Source organism: Solanum lycopersicum, chromosome 9 (assembly GCF_036512215.1).
Source record: "Solanum lycopersicum chromosome 9, SLM_r2.1".
Classification (NCBI taxonomy): domain Eukaryota; kingdom Viridiplantae; phylum Streptophyta; class Magnoliopsida; order Solanales; family Solanaceae; genus Solanum; species Solanum lycopersicum.
Genome location: NC_090808.1, coordinates 27037097 through 27062056, shown reverse-complemented (window position 1 = coordinate 27062056; position 24960 = coordinate 27037097).

Genomic DNA, 24960 nt, shown 5'->3' with positions numbered 1-24960 from the left:
TGATACCTACTCAGTACTTGTGCCTTTTACTGACCCCTACTTGTATGTTTCTTTCTTTGTTATTTGTGGAGTGCAGCAAACGTGCCATCGACTTCGACACAACCGCAACTCTAGCCAGACTTCAGCATAATCAGATTTCAGGGTGAGCTATTGTTCCTAGCTCGGACTGGATTCTTTCCTTCGCGTCTGGATGTCTTGAAGTTCGGACATGGACCATCTCTTTTACTTATTTTAGCTTCTTAGATACTCTTAGATTTAGTAATTTGAGGATAGATATTCTTGTGGTGATGACTTCCAGATTTTGTGGATAGTAATTGATAAATTTTAGAAGTTATTTATTGGTTATATTAATGAGTTTTAAGTCTTCCGCATTATCTTCTGTTTCTTATGGTTGAAATGTTGGGGTTTAGATTGGTTGGTTCGCTCACATAGTAGGATAAGTGTGGGTGCCACTCGCGGCTCGTTTTGGGTCGTGACACCCCCTCTATTTATAGACAACAAAGGTTAGTATGTAAATATGCTTATTATGTCTTTTCAGATAAGTCACTAACCTTAAGAAAAATCATGACTTATCAAAAATATCATAACTCATTGAAAAACTGACAACTCTGTTAAAAAAGTCAAAATCTCTTTGAAAAGTCACTACCCATCAATGTTAAAATGTGTTTACTTTTAATATGATATAGTGTATATAAATAAAATATTAAATATGGAATATATAATAAATTGAGTGTTATATATATATATATATATAGTATTGGCACGGGCCCGACGTGTAAATTTCATTCTTGATTCACAATTGATTAATATAAGTGAAAAAACCACATATAGACACCATAATATTAAATATATAAAAATACTATTATCTTGAACATAATATAGTAGTCAAACGTGTTATTTATGTATATTGTAATACAATAGTCAAACATGTTATCTATATATTTTGTGAATGTCATTCTATTGAATGTTATTTTTAAAGTGAAATATTTAAGCAGTTGAACATTATACATATGAAAGTACTAATTACATTTATATATAATATTTGAATGTTGTTTTTAAAGTGAAATATTTACGTAGTTGAACATTATACATATGAAAGTACTAATTACATTTATATATATACTATTTATAAATCAATTAATGACAGATATATGTTTTTGATCAAAATTATCTGTTACATTTGAATGAGGATGAAATATCAGTATTCTAATAATTCTAGAGAGTTTAGATTTAATCAATTCAAACAAAAATAACATTAATTTATTCATTATATATCAGCTCAAATATACAGAAAAAATGACCAAGTACAATCTCAAATTATTTAAAGTAAATTATGTCTCATTCATACTAATTTTTTTCAATAATTATTGTGTTTAGAAGCAATTTTCATATTTTTATCGCTTAGTTTTATTGATTTATTTACTTACATGGTGTGATATAGCTACATATACTACTACTACTATTTAAATATTAACTCGTAATTAAAGTAAATAAATGAAAATATTACCTTTAAAGTAACCAAATAATATTTTCATGAACTCATTGCTTCTAAGAAAAGAAATTCTCAGAAACATACAACTCCCATCATAAAAATGAATCAAGATATACAATTTTTCTTATAATAATTAAATAAGGCAAAAGTATTCATTACCCCCCCCCCCCCCCCCCCGAACTTGAAGCTTTTTATTCAATGTACACCTAAACTTTATTTTGTTTCAACTACCTCCTGAACTTGCTTATTCATCCTACACGTACACCTTTTCTGTCCACTCAATATGATCGTGTCTACACGCGCACGACACCTAGATAAATGTTTTGCCACCTAGATAAATATTTTGCCACCTAGATAAATATTTTGTTACCTAGATAATACCGACCTTCAAAATTCACAAATCTTAAAACTTCTGAAAGAAGCTTCTTCGTTTTGCTATAAACCTCTCTTTGCGTTTCTCAAAACCTCTCACGAAAGTGTAATCGACAAAGTAACGAGTAGATTTGGCAAGTGTAATTGATAAAATGACGAGTAGATTTGTGCCAGTTGCAGTTCTGGAGTAAACAGTTTCTAGATTTCGTGAACTGTTTGGTCGATTTTCTTTGGATCTTGTCTGAAATTGTGTCTACAAGTAAGTGATTATCCACTCGATTTCGCGAAGGCTTGATGTATTGTTGTCTGTTTTCTTTACTTTTTTTCATTCATATTCTGCGCTATTTTTCGTTTAACATTTCGCCATAGTTTCTGATTAGGGGTCTAATACTTTTCAACTAGAATTTTCACTTAATGAATGTATTATTATCAAGCTTTTTACCTTATTCATGCATGAGCATTAAGGTTTCTGATAATCAGTTTAAAATTTTATGCTTTTTTGTAAAATTAAGGTTCTAAGTATTAGGTTTCTTGTATTGTTAAGTGGTGGGGTATTTTATAATTTGTTTAAGTATATTGTGTGGGATGCCTATTGTATGTTGATGAGTAATACATCTACTATACTAAGTATCAATTGTTGCTTATGTTTTGGTGTTATTATATATGTTTCGATTTTGTTGCTTGCATTGTACAATATACTGATTATTATTGTGGTTATAGGTTGACACAATGACTAATAAGTACCTCAATTTAAGGTTCAAATTTGGGGGTATCTTGGTGAGTGAGGTAGGTCCAGTATATGTTGGGGGTAGGACTGAATATGTAGAGAATGGGGATGAAGATCATTTATCAATTATTGAACTTGCAGATTATGCTAAGCCTTTTGGGATTAGTAAGTTAGGAAAAACATATGCATCTCCATCTCTAGGGGGTGATTTGGTGGAATTGAAAAATGACATGGGAATTTGTAGCATGGCATTATTTATGCATGATGGGGACACAATAGATATTTATGTGTGTGATAGCACTATTCTGGATGATGTGGGTCCCAGTGAAGGTCAAAATAGTCAAATTTTAAGTCAAGTGGTTGAGTCTTTTAATTCACATGGGGAATCTCTAACTGCAAAACCAAAAAAATCAGATCTAGGGTTAGGTTCCTCTTCTTCCTTTCCAGCTACTGAAAGACTTGAAAATGATGGGGTTGCAAGGGTCGAACAAGAAAGTGATGATGATTATTCTTCATTAGATTGGACTGATACTGAAGAAGAAGTTGAACCAACTGTCCAACAAGGAACTGAACCTTCTATTCAACAAGAAGTTGAGCCAATTACCCAAGAAAATGTAGATGAAGACATAGACAGTGATTCTGTCTGTTCTGACCAGTCTATTGACTATAGAAGTGATGTGCATGAGGAGTTGAGAATTGTTAAGGAAGATGTGAGAAAACTTAGAGAAAGTAGGAGGAGAAATAAGAAGGAAAAACCAAAAGGTTTTTTTTTAGGTAAAGTTGGATTTGATGAAGGGTATGAGGATATTGAAAAAGGGAAAAAGAATTTCAAGGTAAGCTCACAGAGGAGGAGCCATACTATGACTGTTCTGACTGTGATAGTTTTCAAAGTGATGAAGAAGAACCTGTTTCTGATGATGAACTTGAAGTAGGGAGTTTAAGGGAGAGAAAGAAGAGTAATAGGGTGGTATATAATTCTTCTTGTGATATTGTAATATGGCAGTGTGGTTTGATATTTGAAAGTGTAAAGCAATTTAGAGAGCCAGTTACAAAATATGCTATAAAAAAGGAGTTGAGTTAGATAAGTATGTGAATGAGAGTACTAGAGTGAGAGTGAAGTGTAAAAGTGGTTGTCCATGGTTGTTGTATGCAAGCAAGGAAGGAAGGAGTGAGAACATTACTATCAAGACATACAATCCAAGGCACAAATGTACCAGAACCACCAATAATATTTTGTGTAATTCAAAGTTCTTATGCAAGTATCTGAAAGATGGGATTATTTTTCAACATAGTATAAAAGGGTGGGAGATACAAGAATTGGTGAGGAAAGAGTTGAATGTTCATGTAGGCAAGGCAGTTTCTTTAAAAACAAGAAAAATTATTTTAAAGGAAATTACGGGAGATCATGTGGCAGAATTTAACAAAATCCTAGACTACAAGGATATGTTACTCCAAACAAATCCTGGTAGCACTTGTATTGTGAAGCTTAAAGATTCAGAATCAGGAAATGGGATGAAACAATTTCGCTCTTTTTATATTTGTTTTGATGCTATGAAAAAGGGTTTTCAACAAGGATGCAGAAGATGTATAGGGCTGGATGGGTGTTTTCTAAAGGGAATTTGTAGGGCTCAACTTTTGGTAGCTGTTGCTAAATATGCGAACAACCAAATGTATCCAATAACATGGGCAGTAATTGATACTGAAAGCAAGTTGACATAGAAATGGTTCATGATCATTCTGAAAGATGATCTTAATCTAGGAAATGGTTCCCAGCTAACTATCATTAGTGATATGCAAAACGTAATTGAATATCTTTCTTTAGATCAAGAGCATTTGCTGAAACATGGACAGATGGAATATTTCCAATGGCAATGATGGTATTCAATACAAATGTAACAAGATCAATGCAGTGCAACATTGAATGGAATGGTGATGTTGGATTTGAAGTGTTAGAAGGGGTATACAAGCATACTGCGAACTTGGGTCAACAAAAATGTAGTTGCAGATCATGGGAATTAAAAGGTATCCCATGTGCACAAGCTATAGCAGCAATGAACCACTTGAACATGGATGCATCACAAGCAATATCTAGTTGGTATAGAAAAGACACATATATGAAGACATATTCTCATTTCATTCAACCAGTCCCAAACATGGAAATATGGCCTGAAAGTAGAAACCCAATGGTTGAACCACCTGAGGCAAGACAAATGCCTGGTAGGCCACCAAAGAACTAAAGAAGAGAAATTGGTGAAGTGAGAAAAGCTGGAAAATTGCCAACAATGGGGACAATAATGATATGTTCACTTCGCAAAGGACCAAATCATAACAAGAGAAATGGTCTAAAAAATTTCTAAACCTAAGTCTACACTAACACCCACTCAAGAGGTACATTTATATTGATTTGCTTTTATAAATTGTGTTAGATTACTTATTAAATTTAATGTCTTGTTATGTTCTTTTTGCACTCATATTAGTACACCACTGGAAAAAAGAGGGGTAGAGGTCATTATGAAAGAGCAAGCACCAGTAAGAGTGGTACAAGAAGAGGTGCATGAAATGGTTACAAGAAGAGGCCTAAAGTTGTTGGACAAGGTGTATTTGTTACTGATACTGGATATACGTGTATTGATGTAAGTGTCTTATAAACTGTCAAAATTATACTTGTCTTCTAAATGTGAGTCCCAAAATAACTATGTAGTTGATATTGCAACAAGGATTGTCTAGTAGAAGGAGGGTTAATACTGGTGTGGTGAGTTCTGCACATGTGATAGGTGATATTGGTTTTAAACGTACCAAGGGACTGAAGTGGAAAGGCAAACATGCCATGAATCAAAGAGAACTTCAAGTCGAAAGTGTTATGCGTCGTATTCAAACCAGATCAAAAGATTATGGCATTCAAACAAGGTCACAAGCAAAAGGAAAATCACTCTAAAAAAAAACTTCTTAGTAGTGTGGTGTGTGGGTGTCCAACCAAACTTGAAATAGTGTTTTATGTGTTGATGAATCTGTGGTTGTTCAAACAAACTTAAAGTAGTTACCGTTTAGTGTTTTGGTGCTTGTGTGGTTGTTCAACTAACCTTAAAGTAGTGATTATTTTATGTTTTGCTAGTTAACTTAAGTTATTGTGGTTGTTGGTTGAAACAATGAAACACTATGATGCTTCTTTTTTATGATCAAGAAACCACTAGTTATGTTATGTTTGTTGCCTTAATGTTATTATTTCATGGTATCATAGTACCTATTACATGTAATTGTAGATTGATCAGCAAAAACAACAAAAATATACATTAATAGAATACCAAACCAAACTAATCCACAAAATGAGTACCCTAGAACCAAATGATTTTGCCTTAATAACAATTGCATTAAAAAAAATTCAACGACACACTAAATAAAAGAAGAATATCACATTGCATATCAAACTAATACCCAAAATCAGTTTCAATATCCATTTGCACTTGAGCTGTTCTTCTTGTTTGTTGGTTTTCTTCAACAAACCCAAAATTACAATATTAACTTGGGTCGAAAATTCAGGATCATACCAATCAAAAAACTTACAAGAATTTCGAAATGAGGACTGCATTTCATAAATCAAAGTTAAAAAACTGAAATTGCATATTACGAACTTGTCAAATAAAAAGCAAAAAAGGAGTAACAATACATACCCCATAGTGTCTACAACCAAAAAATCTACGTCCGGGATTGTCATTTGTCTATGAAATTTTCAGAATTGGAGGAGCCCCACATAAACAAACAAGTCTCTTGTTATTGTTCATAAATTTAGCAATAACAATTAAAACAAAAAAATTGAGAAAAATCTGATATTTGAAAAGGGAGAAGGGATAAAGACGAATAAATAGGTAGAAAATAGAGAGAGAAAAATTCTTACAATAACCCAAATATTAAAGAAAAAATATATTTTTACATATATTACCGTTGTAACTTTATGATGTGGCAAAAAATTGTTGTCTCAAGCGCCTTGTAGAGTTTGATTTCAGTTTCTATGCCAGGTGGACAGAAAAGGTGTACGTGTAGGATGAATAAGCAAGTTCAGGGGGGTAATTGAAACAAAATAAAGTTTAGGTGTACATTAAAAAGAGAGCTTCAAGTCCAGGGGGGTAATGAATACTTTTGCCATTAAATAATTCAATTCGATAAAAAATAAATAGACAAGAGACTGTTTAAGAAACAAAGATCACTTGCACCTATACAATCAATACATGTATTTGATTGGACATGTGCATTTGTCATATCAGAGATATTACTTCTTGAATTAAATAATGACAAAAGATCTTCCTACAATACATATGAATTAAGTTCCTCCAGATTCTTTGAAAGAAGAGGAGGCCAATAACATACCCCGTGAATGAGAAGGGTAAACAGTAATTAGACCTTACTACTAACTCGTGAAACAAAAGATTGTATCATAGTTGTACAAGAATGAGTCTTCACATCAAAGGACATCTCCTAAGTCCTGCACAATTATATCTGTTAGTGACTTATGTTGAACAGAATACACTGACCTTCTACCAATTAACTATATCCATAATATAAACTATATCCAAAATTTTGTAACAATTGACTTACCTCTGTTTATTACCTAAATATGTGGACTATTAGAGTGATAAAAGTACTCTTCTACTTTAATCATATTTGTGAGATTCAAAATTGGAGAAATTAAAGTCACGACGAAGATGATCAATAACAAAAATAGCAAAGAACCGACCAACAAAGAATGTTGAAGAGCTCATAGGTGTCAAGGCTTGATAATATTACTACCACACTTTGTTGTGAACTCTTTTATTCATTGTAGAAAGCCAATATTGTGAAATACAACATCTAACACACATTTTCACTGTTTCGATCGGAAGTAAACTCAAGCGGACATGTCACACACTTATGTCGAAAACCTTTGATAACATCTCTTTCACCTGTTTCCTCTTCTCTTGCACCAAATTGTTCTAAATTTCTTTAAAATGATCAATACATTAATAGGGATTATATCTATACACCATATATATATCTACACCTATAGATATTATTAGGCAATAACTTCAAAAATCAATCCAACACTCTTTTGGAGAATGTAAGATGACATGACTATAGAAGAACAGAAAATTATGCTATAATAAATATAGCAATGGTTTTACTTAGTTATACATAGTTCTAATAAATTAAAGACAAATAAAATGATTTAGTTCTACCAAAGTAAAGACAAATCAAAGTAAGCTTTGATAAGTTTGTTCCTTTTTACACTCCCTCCGTCCATTTTTACTTTGGTAGAACTATGTATAATTATACTCCCTCCGTTCAAATAAGAACTATATGCCAATAGAAGTGTAATTATACATAGTTCTATCAAAGTAAAGACAAATAACTTTGTCCATCAAAGTAAACACAAATAAAATGATAAACAAAAATTTCGTTCTTAAAAGTGCATAAAATTCATAAATCACCATTGATTGATCTAATTTATCTAAAGCCTGATCATAAATAAAAATATAAATCCTTAAGGCAAAAACATTACAAAAGATATTTACAATTTTCTGAATAAACTATCTTTATCTATATTTTTTTAATTACTGACAAACTGAGGTCGAAAAGGCTATTAACTTACTTCTTTTCAATTAATATAGTCATCTATTCTTATCAACAACTTGATATAATGATATCTTTAATGTTTAAAACTATGGCTCGCTATCTATGAATTTCTCCTTGAACTTGTAATGAATTTATTATATGGATTTCTATATTCATGAAAAAAATGTTTCTTTTAACAAAAATAAACTTCACCAACATCTAAGAAATTGTAGTCCTTTACGGTTGAGAGAGTCTGGTGATAATTATGGAACTCACATTTCATTTTAGGCCCTTTTATCTATGTGAAGATTTCGCTTGGTCCCACATATTTCACACATAATATGTTTGTCTCTATGTGGACACTCGAACAACTTCCTCTGTTGCCGCAAGAAATGTTTTATCAAGTAATCCTTTCCATAGAGTTAGATTGACATTCCTCTACATGAAATACAAATGACCTTTATTTATGCAAGTTATCAATAGTACAATATTTTATGCACGTTCTAATTTCTGGAGGGCCAAGAGCAAAGTGCGTGCATGCTAATGACAAAAATGAAAGTTTCTTTTGTTAAATCAAAGAGTGGTATGTGAGCAACCTTACCCCTACTTGTGAAGGTAAAGAGTTGTTCTTCGATAGACTCTCATCACTATTTTGGGGTATGCTTTCGAAAAAAATATGTGTACATAAATTTTCAACAATAATTGCTAGATGCAATATATCGAATTGACTGAACAAAAGAGCAATCAAGTTCATTTATTTTCTCTTATAAGCATAAAGCTTATATATATTATAACATAAAAGAAATTTGATTCTTTATTCAATATACTTAAACAACATGCTCAGTGATTCAATATACTAAAAATAGAATATAAAAATAATTTAAAATATACAATACATATATAACTTTAAAGATAAAATATAGGCAAGACATACAATAATTTCCTTTATTTTCATTATTGCTCCACATACAAGATATGAAATATTTTTCACACTTTAATTTACACTGCTAGAGTGTAGCTTCATAATATTAGTCTTGTCCATGTTGTTTTGCGTACCCATATTTTTACAATTTCATATACTGGGCATAGGCTTTGACCCAACTACATTTGTTTAAATCTTCAAATTTCTTTTAACTTCTAAATTGCAGTTAAGTCACAAATATAGTAACAAACATACACCTACTAATTAAATCAAAACCTGCTAATGGTCTTGATGCACTGACTCTCCAGCAACTTCATCTCTGTATAAAAAATTAAAATAGTAGAAAGAAAATGACATTTTACTCAACTTTCTCATATTTCCTTGAAACAAAACTCTTAAAGTAATTACAGTAAGAATTTTCTAACACATGATTTTAAAAAATCAACCTTTCTCGTTCTCAATTTTCCATCTTAAATTAGATTAGATAGTATCATATTGTTATGAAAATCAAATTAACTTTCTTCTATTGATCTCTCTTCCCTCTCTCGTATAATAAAAAGTAATTATTATCTTTACTTGTATGTTTCATGACCAAACTAATCATATTTTGTTAAATAATAAGGATTGTCTCGATTGTTCTTTATATAGTAACAATAAAAACAAATACATTGATTAAGGACATTTTTGATCATTTTCTCTACATGAACTCACAATATCAATGAACTGTATTAACTTTTCTGATCATCTTAATACCTTGTAAATGTGCTTTATTCATAATATATTGAGATATTATTTGTACATGATACTTCCCATTTTTCTTGTTCAATTCAGTTCATGCTTCAACTAACTTCTTAACAAAATGACCTTTTTATTTTTGAGCCTAACAATGAATTCCAAGGATATATAATTGACTGTTTATACTTATAGTGCAAATACATTCTTATAGTGCAATTCCAGAGAAAATTCGTCTAATTGGATCAAGATTAAATAAGCTCAATATGCTCTTCATTGTTTATATAAAAAATGTAAAATTCCAATTTATCATTTGCTTACCTTAACAAAACGATAATCTATAACACCATTGGTATTAAAATTCATATCTCCACACTTTTCTAATTCTATGCTCAAATACTTGCAATTAATTTATTTCATAAATGAAAATTATAAAAGGATAGGACAAACTTAGTAATTCAAGACCTAGTTTTGATAATTCTGATGCAATTAAGGAGCCATCAAAGTACATGAATACCCAATTCAATAAACCCTTGTGAGGACTTCTCATCCCTGCAAATTGATGGAGCATATAATAAATAATTAAAAAATCAATAAAAAATAGAATTCAAAATCTCCTCGGTGAAAAATAAAAATCATGATTGACTTCCAAATAATAATTTGAAGATAAAACGGGTAAACATAAAGAACCAAATAAGGAGATATTGTAAATGAGAAACAAAGGTAATGGAAGTAGGTACATTAGTTTTAAGCTAAACAAAGAATGATAAAAGTGCACTCTCCCAGAGCAACGCTCACCATCTCTTTTACTCAAAACAACTAAAAATTTCAACAATTCAAGAAAGCCAATTTCACAAGAATTATAAAAGTGCATCCCTTCAGACGGAGCACTAAACATTGAGCACATAATTCCTAACTTAAATCTATAATCTATCCAATCAACTTGAAAAATGAATTAAAATATTAAAACGATGGAAATTGAGAAAAAAGAATGTAAAAGAGACTATATCATAAAAAATTAATTAAAAAATAAGAGTATAATTTATACATATCTCAAGAACATAAAAAATAAATTTAACTGCTCGGAAAAATCTTATGGTATTTGATAACTTTTTGATTGTTTGATCGATTTGTGGAATGAAAAAATATAATTCTACTCTTAACTCCCCCCCCCCCCCCCAATTTTCATTTAAACGTAAAAATAAGAATCTAGAACTCCTAAACAAACAAACAAACAAATAATAACAACAACAACACATTCTTAGAGCATAAAGTCATGACAACACACCATCAAAAGAAAAATATGAGACTTTGAAAAAGTGAGATACATCATAGACAAAAAATTGAAAGTGATAAATACAGAGACGGTAAACTTAAGAAAGGGATCCACAATTCTCCTTGGATTAATGAAAAGAGGCCTCATTTCAAAGGATCCACAATTCTCCTCTGTCGTGAAATTACGCAACTATATCTGGACAACAATATCATAAAAAAGAAAATACATAGCATATAATAAGATAAATAAAGGATCTAAAGAACCAAAATTCTATCATATGCTCTTTGCCAAACATGATAAATTTCATAAAATTTGGCGCTTATGCTTTATCAATTCTCTTCCTCTTACATGTCGTGTGTTTCAAATTGGAATATTCAACAATATAGCTGATTTAACTCGTAACCCATAAGCTTTAAACCGTTAGGAGAATAAGAGATTTGAGGGAGATGATCTATCATTTTGGAGATGAGGCCTTGGCAATTGTTATTAATAATAATAATCTAGAAGTTGATGAAAAAGATCTAGAACAATTGGGAATGGAAAGAAAAAGTAGTGTGGTTTGCTAATATATATATATACATATATATATATATATATGTATATATATATATATGTATATATATATATATATATATATGTATATATATATATATATAAACACACACACACACACACACACATACACACATACACACACACACACACACATAGACACACACACACACACATAGACACACACACACACACACACACATATACACACACACACACGCACGCACCATCAAACAATATTGATTATACTTCAATTTTGCATCAAGATAGAACCTAACACTGATTAATATTGAAGTACCAATAATTAATAGTCCTTGTAAAATATGTGACTAATAAGGGATTTTTTTATTATAATAAGTGCATAAGGCCATCCCATGAATCAAACATACAAAATATAAACTACACATCATCGAATGTGCTATAACATTTTCTCTCTACTCCGACATAGATTATTAGCAATCAACACCATTCTTCAATCAAAATATTCATTATAGACTCAACTCCAACCTTGATCTCCCGTATATTATATCTTTCTATTTGGTTCATGTTGTCGAGCCTTATAAGATCAACAAATCTCTGCATAAACAGTCAAATCTCTGATTAAATGTAATGACCCGGACCCAAAAGGTTATTTTTTTAATAATTTTGAATAGTCATTTAACTATAGTTAATTAATATCTAGCACCTCTAAAATGACTTAGTTGAAACTGGATCATAACACTTGTATCTTGATGTTTTAAAGTGCTAAAATAGGTTAAAATGATGTTAAAAGTAAGTGTTTAAAGTTTGGTAAAGTTTGAAGGTCAAACGTCCAAGAACGTCCATGATGTTCGAAAGGTTTGCCTTGAAACGTGCTTGTGTGCGTTAGTGTGTTTAGTCAAGTTTTACGTGTTCGTTTTGGTTGAAATTGATGCGAGACTTCCTTAACATGTGTACGAGTATATTCGGTCTGGAAAAGTCTAGGCAAAACTCCCCAAGGACCAACCAAGGGGTCCTTGAGGAGGACCAAATTCGTAGCCAAATGTTGTCAATCAGCCTCACCTACGAATGGCAATAGATACCCAGTAGGTTGGTCGATCCCCCGTAGATTGTGGGCGTAGGTTGAAACTTAGGATGGGGATATTGTTATCCCATTTATCCAGTCTTTGACAAAATATGGACCAACAGGATGGTCCGTTGGTTCAGCAACGGGGTGTCAGTGATGGCCATCAATTGGCATCTGCAATTTCCTGTAGGTGTCTCAGCCAGCCCAAGAGGCAAGATGGAGTTTTCACCTAGAGTTCCTAAAATTAGTTGGACGGTTTCTTAAGGTCATTTTAGGTATTTTAAGTAACTTTATAAGTCTAGAACCCCTATTCAAGACATAATTCAAAATAAAAAAACCCCAAAACCCTAAAGAACTCCCTAGACCACCATTGAAGCTTGAAGGGAGATTGGATCTTGAAGGGTGGTTTCTCCATAAAATCTTTTCAATTTTCATGTCTTAGCATCAATTAAGGTACGATTTTCACCCTTGAATCTATTTTCTTCAAGGAGATAATCTTCAAAGTGTTTTTCAAAGACTTCTAAAAAAGACGAACTTCTAAATTGTAATCAAGCCATGCAATCTTGCATAAAACATTTTGAATCATTATATATTGATTGAGTTGATGTTAGTTTGATGATTTTAACCTAAAAACTTTATGAACCCATGCAAATCATGAAACCCTAGTTTTTAATCACTTTATGTGTGATTTGATTATGTCTCTATGATATTGAATTCTTGTATAATTTGGTTAAGTCTATTGAATTATGAAAGAATCATGCTAGAATGATAATTAGGCTGACCGAATTTGATGAATTCATATTGTATTATCTTTGATTCATTGGATATTATGATTATTGAATTGAATTGATGAGTATGGTTATTGGTAAGAACCTTTGTATATTGAGTTGGTTGAATTGGCTATACATTGTAGTTGTGAGGTTGGACTTATGGTATGTTGACCTAAATCTCTCTATATTGTGTAGTATCCATATTATATGATGCTGATGTTTGTATTGTCCATTTATGGTAGCAGTGCTTATGTGTTATACTTGTGAACAATGTGGCCTCCTCGATATTACTTTATGTATTATGCTACTATCATGTTATAACTTGAATATGTGAGTATTGTGAAGGTGTTGATGACTTATGTGTATATGTGAAGTCAAAGCATGAGTTATCCTAGTTGATGATATGTGTCTCTAGTAGGCGATAATAAAGTCCTTATGTGTATTACTTGATATTGAAGAAGGATGCTTCTTGATGATGTATATGAGACCTGTTATGGTTTATATTAATGGTGCTGTATTTGTGGGTAGGGTGACCTATAGTGAAGTTGGTTGTCCCTATGTGTTTTTTGAATGATATGCTATATGTGATATGTTAAAGTATATGTGTGTCTTGTTTTGGTAGAGTTTTGTCCCTTACTTGATACATGTAGAATGTGAATATGGATCCTTGAATTAGTAAACTAAAGCTTCTTAGTATTGTACGTGTTATTGACATGTGACCTTGAACATAACTAAGAAGGTAGTATATGTGAAATCTTTTAGAGTGAAGGTTATGATTTCCTTGAAGTTGAAAGCCATTATAGTATCCTTATCGTGTGAATGATGGACTTAAGGTTGGTTGGCTGGAACGACATGAAATCATCCTTAGGAAAGTCATTGAGCTATTCTCTTAACCATTGTAAGGCAACCCTAGAGGACCTCTTTCGTAAGGTGTGGTATGATTTGGTTGTGAACAAGAAATAGAACCTCTTCAAACGCTCCCTTACTAAAGTACTCTATGAGAACAGAGGCTAGCACCGAGTGAGTATGCTTTGGGAGTTGCTTTAAATAAGATGACATTAGAGAACAAAGAAACCCTTCATCTTTCTTAATCATGTGCCTACATGGGATGTATCATCATTATACCATTGGCAAGTAGAACATCCACCATCAGAGTAGGGTTGACTACGAATTCCATGATTAGCTACAATGGTCTATGTCGGTTATTTCCTATTATCATCATATAGGATACATGTTATTGTTGGATAAGTTCTATGAACTTTTGGTATTTGAATGAGACACTATATAGACATTACACAATTAGATTTTGAAAATATTAATATGTGAGTTCCCTAGGTCTTCTCCAATACCATTATGTGAATGTCCTTAAGCGTTGAATGTCTCTAAAATGGTCTAATTAACATAATGACTTAAGTAAATGTATGTTAATAAAAAGGTATGTATCTAGGTTAGCTTTGAGGATTATCTAGATAAGCTTGGAGAGGATGTATGGGTGTTCTCTTCATGTCTTACTTAGGTGAGTCTTAGAGTAACTCTAGGTAGGTAGATTGATTAATGAAATTGTAATAATTTTACCTTAGGTAGTCTAAAGGATCTCTTTGGTGTGTGTGAAAGTATTGTATAGGCGGTCACTTCATAACTCACTCAAATGAGTCTTGAAATCACCTTTTGTAGGAGGGTCTCATATATATATATGTGTGTGTGTGTGTGTGTGTGTGTGTGTGTGTGTGTGTGTGTGTGTTTTGATGTGTTCTTGATGTTGTGTTGTGAAATATGACTTATATGTGTTCATTGATGTTAATGTGGTTTGTTATAATCATGATATAATGTTTTACTCAAAAAGAGCATACTTTATACAAATGTCCCTTTTATTATTATTTTATGCATTATGTCTTATTTAGTACATGCATTGTACTAATTCCATACATTTTGTCTATATCTAAAGTTTTAGGTGGAAGGTGAGGCATCTCAAAGCAAAGCTTGGAAATTAGGACTCTTTAAAGAAAAATTGGGGTATGTCCTCACTTGATTCGAGGACATTACTATCTTTAGATTGTTTTCACTCAAAGTATTGTAATAGACTAAGTATATTATATATTTAAATTGTATTGGCCGTGTCCTAAGTATTCTTGAGTCTAAGATTGGCGAATGCTGAGACTTAGCCTTATTCATTATGTTTTTTATGAAAGATGTTTTGAGATATTATTCGTGTGAAATGTTTTGATTATGCACTACTTTTCATACATGTATGCAATGAATGATGTCAAAGGGCTTGTACAAGACCTCTAAGAGGTCAAGTACGCCGTGCCACAATTTGAGAATGCATTAACTTCTAAGGTGTACTCTCGGGTCCTGACAAGCTTGGTATTAGAACATAAATTATGTAATAGTATTTAGGAATTAAAAACTCTCATAAATCCACGTCTAGTAATGTCTTATTCATCGGTGTGAGTCGCGACACATCTATGAACGAGAGGCTATAGGATGATAGAGTTTTCCTTCTTTTGTACTCTTGTGTCGTGTCGTAGAGTAAAATATTATGAGTGTCCTTAACACTTTTCTTTGTGTTTATAGAAAGATGGATACTAGAAGGATGTCTGCAAGGAGAGATAAAGAAGAGAGAGTGAATTAGGAAATTCCTTTTCAAGTTGAGCAGGTTCTTCAGGGTGGACAAGTTCCACAAGGTTTTCAAGTTCTTATATGGGGTCAAAGAGATGAGGTTCCGGTGGTTCCCTCGAACTTGACCAATGGAGAGTTTAGACATTCTTACCTGTCCTACCTTGAGCCATGACTACTCATGTGACTAGAGAAATTGGGCCTAGGGTGAATTCTATGGAGGGTACTATGACCTCTAGATTGAGAGATTTTGTGAAAATGAATCCTCCTATTTTTTTGGCTCTATGATGGAAGAGGATCCCCATGAGTTTCTAGATGAAGTGTATAAGGTGTTGAGTGCCATGGGGGCGAATCCTAGGGTGAAGGCAGAGTTAGCTTCTTACCAATTGGGGGATCTCACTCAAGTGTGGTATACTCAATAGAATGATAATAGGCTGGTTGAGTCGGGTCCCATAGAGTAGGAAGAGTTTAAGGAGGCTTTCTGAGAGAAATACTTTCCTCGTGTGAAGAGGGAGGTGAAGGTTGAGGAGTTCATTAATCTCAAGCAAGGAAATATGAGTTTTGAAGAGTAATATTTGCAGTTTAATATGTTGTCTAGGTATGATCCATTTTTGGTGTCTACCCCAAGGAATGAGATGAGTAGGTTTGTGACCGGTGTTGCTGAACTTGTGAAATAAGAGTGTCGTACGTCAATTCTCCACAATGACATGAACTTGTCAGTGTAAGACCCCCAAAAATGAGTTAAGGTATCTAGAGACTTACATGTTCCTATAAGCTTGTTAAAATGTTTATTAAGTGTTTTAAAGAATGTATGATTTATTTTAAGTCATTTGGAAGCCAAACGTCCAAGAACGTCCAAGACGTTCGAAAGTTAGCCCTTGAAACGTGCATGTGTGACTTGAGTATGCCTAGCATGTTTAAATATGTTGTGAGTGTTGTTTGATTCTGAAAATGCTATAAAAGGTCTTTAACATGTTAAGGTGTGTATTTCGTTGTAAACGTCCAGGCACGACTCCTCAAGGGCCGCGCAAAAGACCCTCAAGGAGGACGCAAAGTTTACTTAGACACTGCCTTGGCGGTGTCTACCTATGCTTGCCAACACCGGTCAATAGACTTACCTAAGCATTGTTGATGGGGAGGCGTCATCCAAGAATTAGCCTCGTGAAGGATCAAGCCAATGGAAAAGCCTCAGACCCAAACGACGGCCAATAGTAGGTCCGTCTTTGGACCTACTAGGCGTCGATGCAGCCTATGTTAACTGCCAGGCGAACTGTTTTATTGAAGGGGCAAACTTTTTTATTGAAGGGGTGAATGGGAAATTCACCCCACGTCCTAACCTGACCCTAGGTGGTTTATTTGGTTATTTTTGGGTATATTAAGTTGGTTTTAATCGTGAAAACCCCATTCCCAATCCATGATTCAAAAATTAGACTTCCCTCTCCCAAAATATCCTCTCTAGAAACCTCCATTGGAGATGGATATCAAGAACAACTTGGATCTTGGATTCTCATTTATTATTCATTATGTTTTCGTGGCTTTCTTCTACAATGAGGTATCATGATCCTTCATCTCTAGATAGCCTTTCATCTAGAGTGTTCCTTTCAAAGTTTTCAAAGAGAATTCATGATCAAACTCTATATCTTCTAATCTAGCCATGGGTTCTTTCTCAAAACATTTTCAAAAGCATGATTATGATAAATTGATGATAATATACTATTTTTCATGTCTAATTAAATCCAATTTCATGATGAACCCTTGCTTCTGTTAAGCTCCCAATTTAGCATATGTGTTAGTTACTATGATCTTGACGTTAGGAGGATTATATTGTGATTCACTTATGTTAAATTGATTGTTAGCTACTGCCTATCATGTATATTTATTATGAATTATATGTAATGGATCCAAAGTGGATCAAGACTTGAAAATGTGGTAGTATTAACTTATGTAAAGTTAGCTTGTCTCCTATGCTAAATTGTGATGTGTGATCTATGCTTGGTTGTGCATTGTGGTCCTAAGAGGGTGGCTACCTCAATATATTGTTGAAATCCAGTATGTGATCATGTTGACCAATGTACACACACTCACACATTATGCATGCTTACAAGTAGTATAGGTTGATGGTGTCCAATGAAAGGTTATTCTCATATGCACTCATGTCTATTACTATGCATGTAAAGCTTATGTCTATGAAGTATGTTATGTATCCCTTAACTAGGATGACTTGATAGGTGTACTAGTTTGGGAAAGAGTATGTGACCTTGTTTATGCATTGCACATGTGTGCCTTGATAGGATAGTCCTAGGTTTGTGATTTAAGTACATGAATAAGAATGCATGAACATATTATGAATATGACTTATATTCTATGATGTTTAGTATATGATATGATGAAGTATGAGTGTGTATAGTGTCTAACTGTGTTTATATGAAAGGTTTTCTCATGTAGTTACACATATGCCCTTATGCTTAAATAAAGTAAAGTATGAATATGTGTGGTATAAAGGTGTTATGTGAAAGGTTTGCTCACATATATATATACACACACATGTATGATGATCTAGTCAATGGAGGGGCCTTGAAAGGTGTTGTCTAGTGTACCCTAGTCAATAGAGGGGCCTTGAAAGGTGTTCTCTACTGTACCCTAAACTAGATGGTGCTTGAATATTTTATGTCCATGTGAAAGGGTTTATCACATGATTTAGATTGATGAACTCTAATCTATGACCTATGATCTAAGCATATGAGCGGTTAACTCTCCTAAGCCTTTAATTTATAAAGTAAAGATAATAATGAATTTCAATAAAGGGAACTTAGCTTAGCACCTAGTGAACTTAGTGAGAGGCGCCACTTCCCAATGTGGGATGGCATGTTCATCATAGTCCTCATGAGGTAGATAACTATAATGCCTTAATAGGCACAAAGAGGGTTTCCATAAGTGGATAACTAGAATGCCTCAATAGGCATAAAGAGGGTTTTCACATATACCTCCAAGTTCCATAAACTATGTTTGCTACATAGGATCTAGCGAGTGATATTACTTAGTATGATAACATGTGTTAATGTTCTACTTTGGATAAGTAGAGCACCTTCCCTTGGTGTAAGTCTCTACAACACCAAATTCCATGTTTAGAACCCATGGTCTTAGTGTTGGTTAAGGTTATAGTTTCAACTAATTAAAATGGACAATGGAATTAAAGTAAGGACCCTAACTAGGATAACCTAAGTAGTTGTTTAGTGTAGGTGGGGGTTTGAGACTTCACCTATGAATTGCACAAGTAGCTCTTGAGGGAAGTTTGAGGAAGGTGTTCTAATGCATGTGTCTATGTTTATGTTTCTGATGCATGACATTGTAGTGTCCTCTACTTGTTGTGATGATATGCCTTGGTATGAGTCCAAATGAGTATATGTGATGTGGTCTCTCTTTATGTGCATAATGTTGATCTTATTGACTATATGATGAAGGTTTTTCTTGGCATGAATGAAGTTGTCTATGCTTGTTGATGTATGAAGTGAATGGTTAAGGCTTGTGGTCTCATGATAGGTTTGGTAAGTATGTGTGAGGTTATGGAGCTTCACATGTACATTGCACTAGTAGACTTAGATTGGGATTGTGAGTAAGGTCTTATAATGTTCTATGTGAAGTGAAGTTAGAATATGTGCAATGTGGCTATGGGTTACTGTAATAGTGTTGGGTGTCTTGACTTGAATGTGTCTTATGGTGTGGTATACTTCTATGATGGTGTGTGTTGGCTTATGTAGATTGTATGTATGAATACCTTGTGGCCTTAACATGATGCATTGCACCAAGTATCACTAGAGGGTTACTTGGGAGGTTAATGAGTTAAAGAAAAGAAGTTCACTGTAAATGAATTATGCTTACTGTTAAGTGATCCTAAATGTGTCAAAAATGCAATGCATGATTTTATATGATGTATGATTATTGAATATGCCTCTATGAAGTATGTGAATTGTATGATACTTATTATAGTAAAGTTTTATGAAGTTTTCACAAAAAAGCATGATGCATGGTTTCAAGTAAAATGTTCCTTTTAAATGCATGTTTTTGCATGGTTTCCATACTTAGTGCATTCTTGTACTAACCACATTCTTCTCTACCTTTTTTTCACAAAGCTTAGGTTATGAATGCTTAAACGAATGTATCTAAAGTGAAGGGGCTTGATATGTGATTCCCAAGCTCAAGGGATCCTTAAGTCCAAGGAATTCCTAAGTCTATCTTCCTATAAAGTTTAGTTATAAATTTACTTATGATTTATGTTGGAAGGTATGTGTCCCTAATGTACTCTATTGATGTTGAGTCTAAAATGGCAAAAAGACTTATAGTCTTTAACTATGTATTATGATATTTTATATATATATATATATATTGGAAGTGATGTTCTAGCATATGATGTGCTATGAATGTTTTAAATTTTCCGCTAAATTTATCTATGAAAATGCGATGAATGATAACTATGGGCTTGTATAAGAACTCCGACAGGTCAAGTACGCCATGTTAGTTTTAGGGGGTGCTCCCCGGTCGTGACATCTAGGCTTATGGTGTATGCTCAATCAATTGAGGACTCCAAACTTATTAGGATCTCAAGGAATTTGAAGAGGGGTGGATCCAATGATAAAAAATAACATAGGTTTAAGAAGAGAGCTCCAAAACATGATGAACCTAGTGCTCCTAAGTTCAAGGGTGAAGGTGGTAGTAGTTCTCAAGGCGTTAAGCCTACTTGCTCTACTTGTGGGAAGAAGCACTATGGGAAGTGTCTAGTCGGTACCGAGAACTGGTTTGGTTGTGTAAAGGATGGAGATAAGGTGAGGGATTGTCCTTCTATTGTGGCTAGAGGAAAAGAGACTAAGCAAGATCCTCCTAGTGCTCCAGGAGGTGATTTTCCAAGAAAGAATTATCTATGCACTCCGGGTTAAAGGAACAAATCCGGATGATGAGGATGTTAGTAAGTTCTTGTATTTCTCTCTTTATTTATTATGAGTTTCTTTCTAAGTGGGGGAGTATGATGAGTAGTAGAGTTGTGATTTGTTGTCGCTTCTCTTCTATTCAATTCAAGCTTAAGAGTTAGAAAGTCATAGTAGCATGTTGCATGTTGCATTGTGTTTAGGAGTCTCGTTGGAATGGAATTTCATTGATTCCTTGCATTGTGCATTTTATGAGGTTATGATTATGTTGTAAATTTTTTAAGAGTTGCATTTTCAAAAATTTGGACATGATTCACTGTAATATTGGCGATTTACTGTAAAGATTTTAAAAAAATTACTAAATTGTTCTTTTGTTAAAAAAGGTTTTAATGTGTATATAATTGATGTATATAAGCATGGTAATGTGTGGAGAAGGATTTCCTCCTAATTAAAATGAAGAATGTTAATCTTATTTGTATAATGAGTTGTAGATTAGTTTCAATCCTCTTGTTGTGTTTTGAGTCTTTTAAAGTATGAGAAATTGGTGTTCCTCGTAAATTGTGTATTGTGTATGGTGTGGTATGGTTATGTGCTTCTATTATTGAAACTCTAAAACGACTTAGGTGAAAATATATCCTAACACTTGTGTATTCATGTTTTGAAGTCCTAAAATGGGTTATAATGATGTTAGAAGGCAGTGTTTAAAGTTTGGTGAAGTTTGAAGGTCAAAAGTCGAAGAGCGTCCATGACGTTTGAATATTTTGCCTTGAAACGTGCTTGTGTGCCTTAGTATGTTTAGTCAAGATTTACGTGTTCATTTTTGTTGAAATTAATGTTATAGGTCCTTAAAATGTGTAAGAGTATGTTCGGGTTGGAAAAGTCCGGCAAAACTCCCCAAGGACCAATCAAAGGGTTCTTGAGGAGGACCCAACTCGTAGCCAAAAGCTGTCAAAACCAGTCTCACCTACGGAAGACACTCGAAGCCCCTTAGTTGGTGGGTGTAGGTTGGAACTTAGGCTGGGGATCTTGTTCTCCAATTTATCAAGTTTTTGACCCAAACCACGGACCAATAGGACGGTCTGCTGGTTGGGCTAAAGGGCGTCAATGATGGCCGTCGATTGGCACATGCAATTTCTTGCAGGTGTCTCGGCCAGCCCAAGGGCAAGATGGGGTATTCATCTAGCATTCCTAAAATTAGTTGGATGGTTTCTTTAGGTCATTTTAGGTATTTATGTAACTTTATAAGTCTATAACCCCTATTCAAGTCATGAATCAAAATCAAAATCCCAAAACCCCTAAAGAACTCTCTAGACCACTATTGAAGCTTGAAGGGAGCTTGGAGCTTGGAGGGTGATTACTCCATAAAATATTCTCAATTTTCGTGGCTTAGCATAAATTAAGGTATGGTTTTAATCCTTGAATCTCTTTTGTTCAAGGAGCCAATCTTCAAAGTGTTTTTCAAAGACTTCTAAAAAAGATGAACTTCTAAATTGTAATCTAGCCATGTCTTCTTGCATAAAACATTCTGAGTCATTATATATTGATTAAATTGATATAAGTTTGATGATTTTAACCTAAAAACTCTATGAACCCATGCAAATCACGAAACCCTAGTTTTGGCTACTTTATGGGTGATTTGATTATATCTCTATGCTATTGATTTCTTGTGTAGTTTAATTAGGGGGTATTGAATTATGAAAGAATCATGCTAGAGTTGTAAGTAGGCTTCCCTAATTTGATGAATTCATATTATATTACCTTTAATTCATTGTATATTGTGATTATTGAATTAAATTGGTGACTATGACTATTGGTAAGAGACTTTGTATATTGAGGTTGTTTAATTGGTTATGGATTGTAGTTGTGAGGTTATATTTATGGTATGTTGACCTAAATCTCGATATATTGTGTAGTATAGGTCTTAACCCCTATTCAAGTCATAAATCAAAATCAAAATCCCAAAACCCCTAAAGAACTCTCTAGACCACTATTGAAGCTTGAAGGGAGCTTAGAGCTTGGAGGATGATTAATCCATATAATCTTCTCAATTTTCGTGTCTTAGCATAAATTAAGGTATGGTTTTAATACTTGAAACTCTTTTGTTCAAGGAGCCAATCTTCAAAGTGTTTTTCAAAGACTTCTAAAAAAGATGAACTTCTAAATTGTAATCTAGCCATGTCTTCATGCATAAAACATTCTGAGTCATTGTATATTGATTAAATTGATATAAGTTTGATGATTTTAACCTAAAAACTCTATGAACCCATGCAAATCACGAAACCCTAGGTTTTACTACTTTATGGGTGATTTCATTATGTCTCTATGCTATTGATTTCTTGTGTAGTTTAATTAGGGGGTATTGAATTATGAAAGAATCATGCTAGAGTTGTAAGTAGGCTTCCCTAATTTGATGAATTCATATTATATTACCTTTAATTCATTGTATATTGTGATTATTGAATTAAACTGGTGACTGTGACTATTGGTAAGAGCCTTTGTATATTGAGGTTGTTTAATTAGTTATGGATTGTAGTTGTGAGGTTAGATTTATGGTATGTTGACCTAAATCTCGATATATTGTGTAGTATAGGTCTTAGATGATGATTATGTTGGATATGATCCACTTATGGTGGCGGTGCTTATGTGTTATACTTGTGAATAATGTGGCCTCGTGAGCATTACTTGATGTATTATGATATTATCATGTTATAAATTGAATATGTGAGTATTATGAAAGTCTTGATGGCTTATGTGTATATGTGAAGTCAAATCATGGGTTATCCTAGTTGATGATATGTGTATCTAGTAGGCTATAATAAAGTCCTTATGATGCTTCTTGATGACGTATATGAGACTTGTTATGGTTTATATTTATGGTGCTATATTAGTGGGTAGGGTGACCTATAGTTAAGTTGGTTGTCCATATGTGCTTCTTGAATGATATGCTATATGCGATATGTTAAAACATATGTGTGTTTTGTTTTGGTAGACTTGTGTCCCTTATTTGATACATGTAGTCATGAGTTATCCTAGTTGATGATATGTGTCTCTATTAGGCTATAATAAAGTCCTTATGATGCTTCTTGATGATGTATATGAGACTTGTTATGGTTTATATTGATGGTGCTATATTAGTGGGTAGGGTGACCTATAGTTAAGTTGGTTGTCCATATGTGCTTCTTGAATGATATGCTACATGTGATATGTTAAAACATATGTGTGTCTTGTTTTGGTAGACTTGTATCCCTTACTTGATACATATAGAATGTGAATATGGATCCTTGACTTATTAAACTAAAGTAACTTAGTATTGTACGTGTTATTGACATGTGACCTTGAACATATCTAAGAAGGTCGTTTATGTGAAACCTTTTAGAATGAAAGTTATGATGTCCTAAAAGTTGAAAGTCGTATTGGTCTTCTTATCGTGTGAATGATCGACTTAAGGTTGGTTGGCTAGAACGGCCATGAAATCATCCTTAAGAAAGTCATTGAGCTATCCTCTTAACCATTGTAAGGCAACCCTAGGAGATCTCATTGGTAAGGTGTGTTATGATTTGGTTTGAACAAGATATGAAACCTCTTTATATGCTCCCTTATTGAATTACTCTATGAGAACAAAGGCTAGCACCAAGTGAGTATGCTTGGGGAGTTTCTTAAATAAGATGACATTAGAGAACAAAAAACCCTTCATATTCCTTCACCGTGTGCTTACATAAGATGTATCCTCATTCTACCATTGGCAAGTAGAACATCCTCCATCGGAGTAGGGTTGACTTCGGATTCTATGCTTAGCTACCATGGACTATGTGAGTTATTGCCTATTCTCATCATGTGGGATACATGCTAGTGTTGGATAAGTTCTATGAAGTTTAGGTAGTGGAATGAGACACTATCTAGACATTACATGATTAGGCTTTCAAGATGTTAGTATGTGAGTTCCCGAGGTCTTGT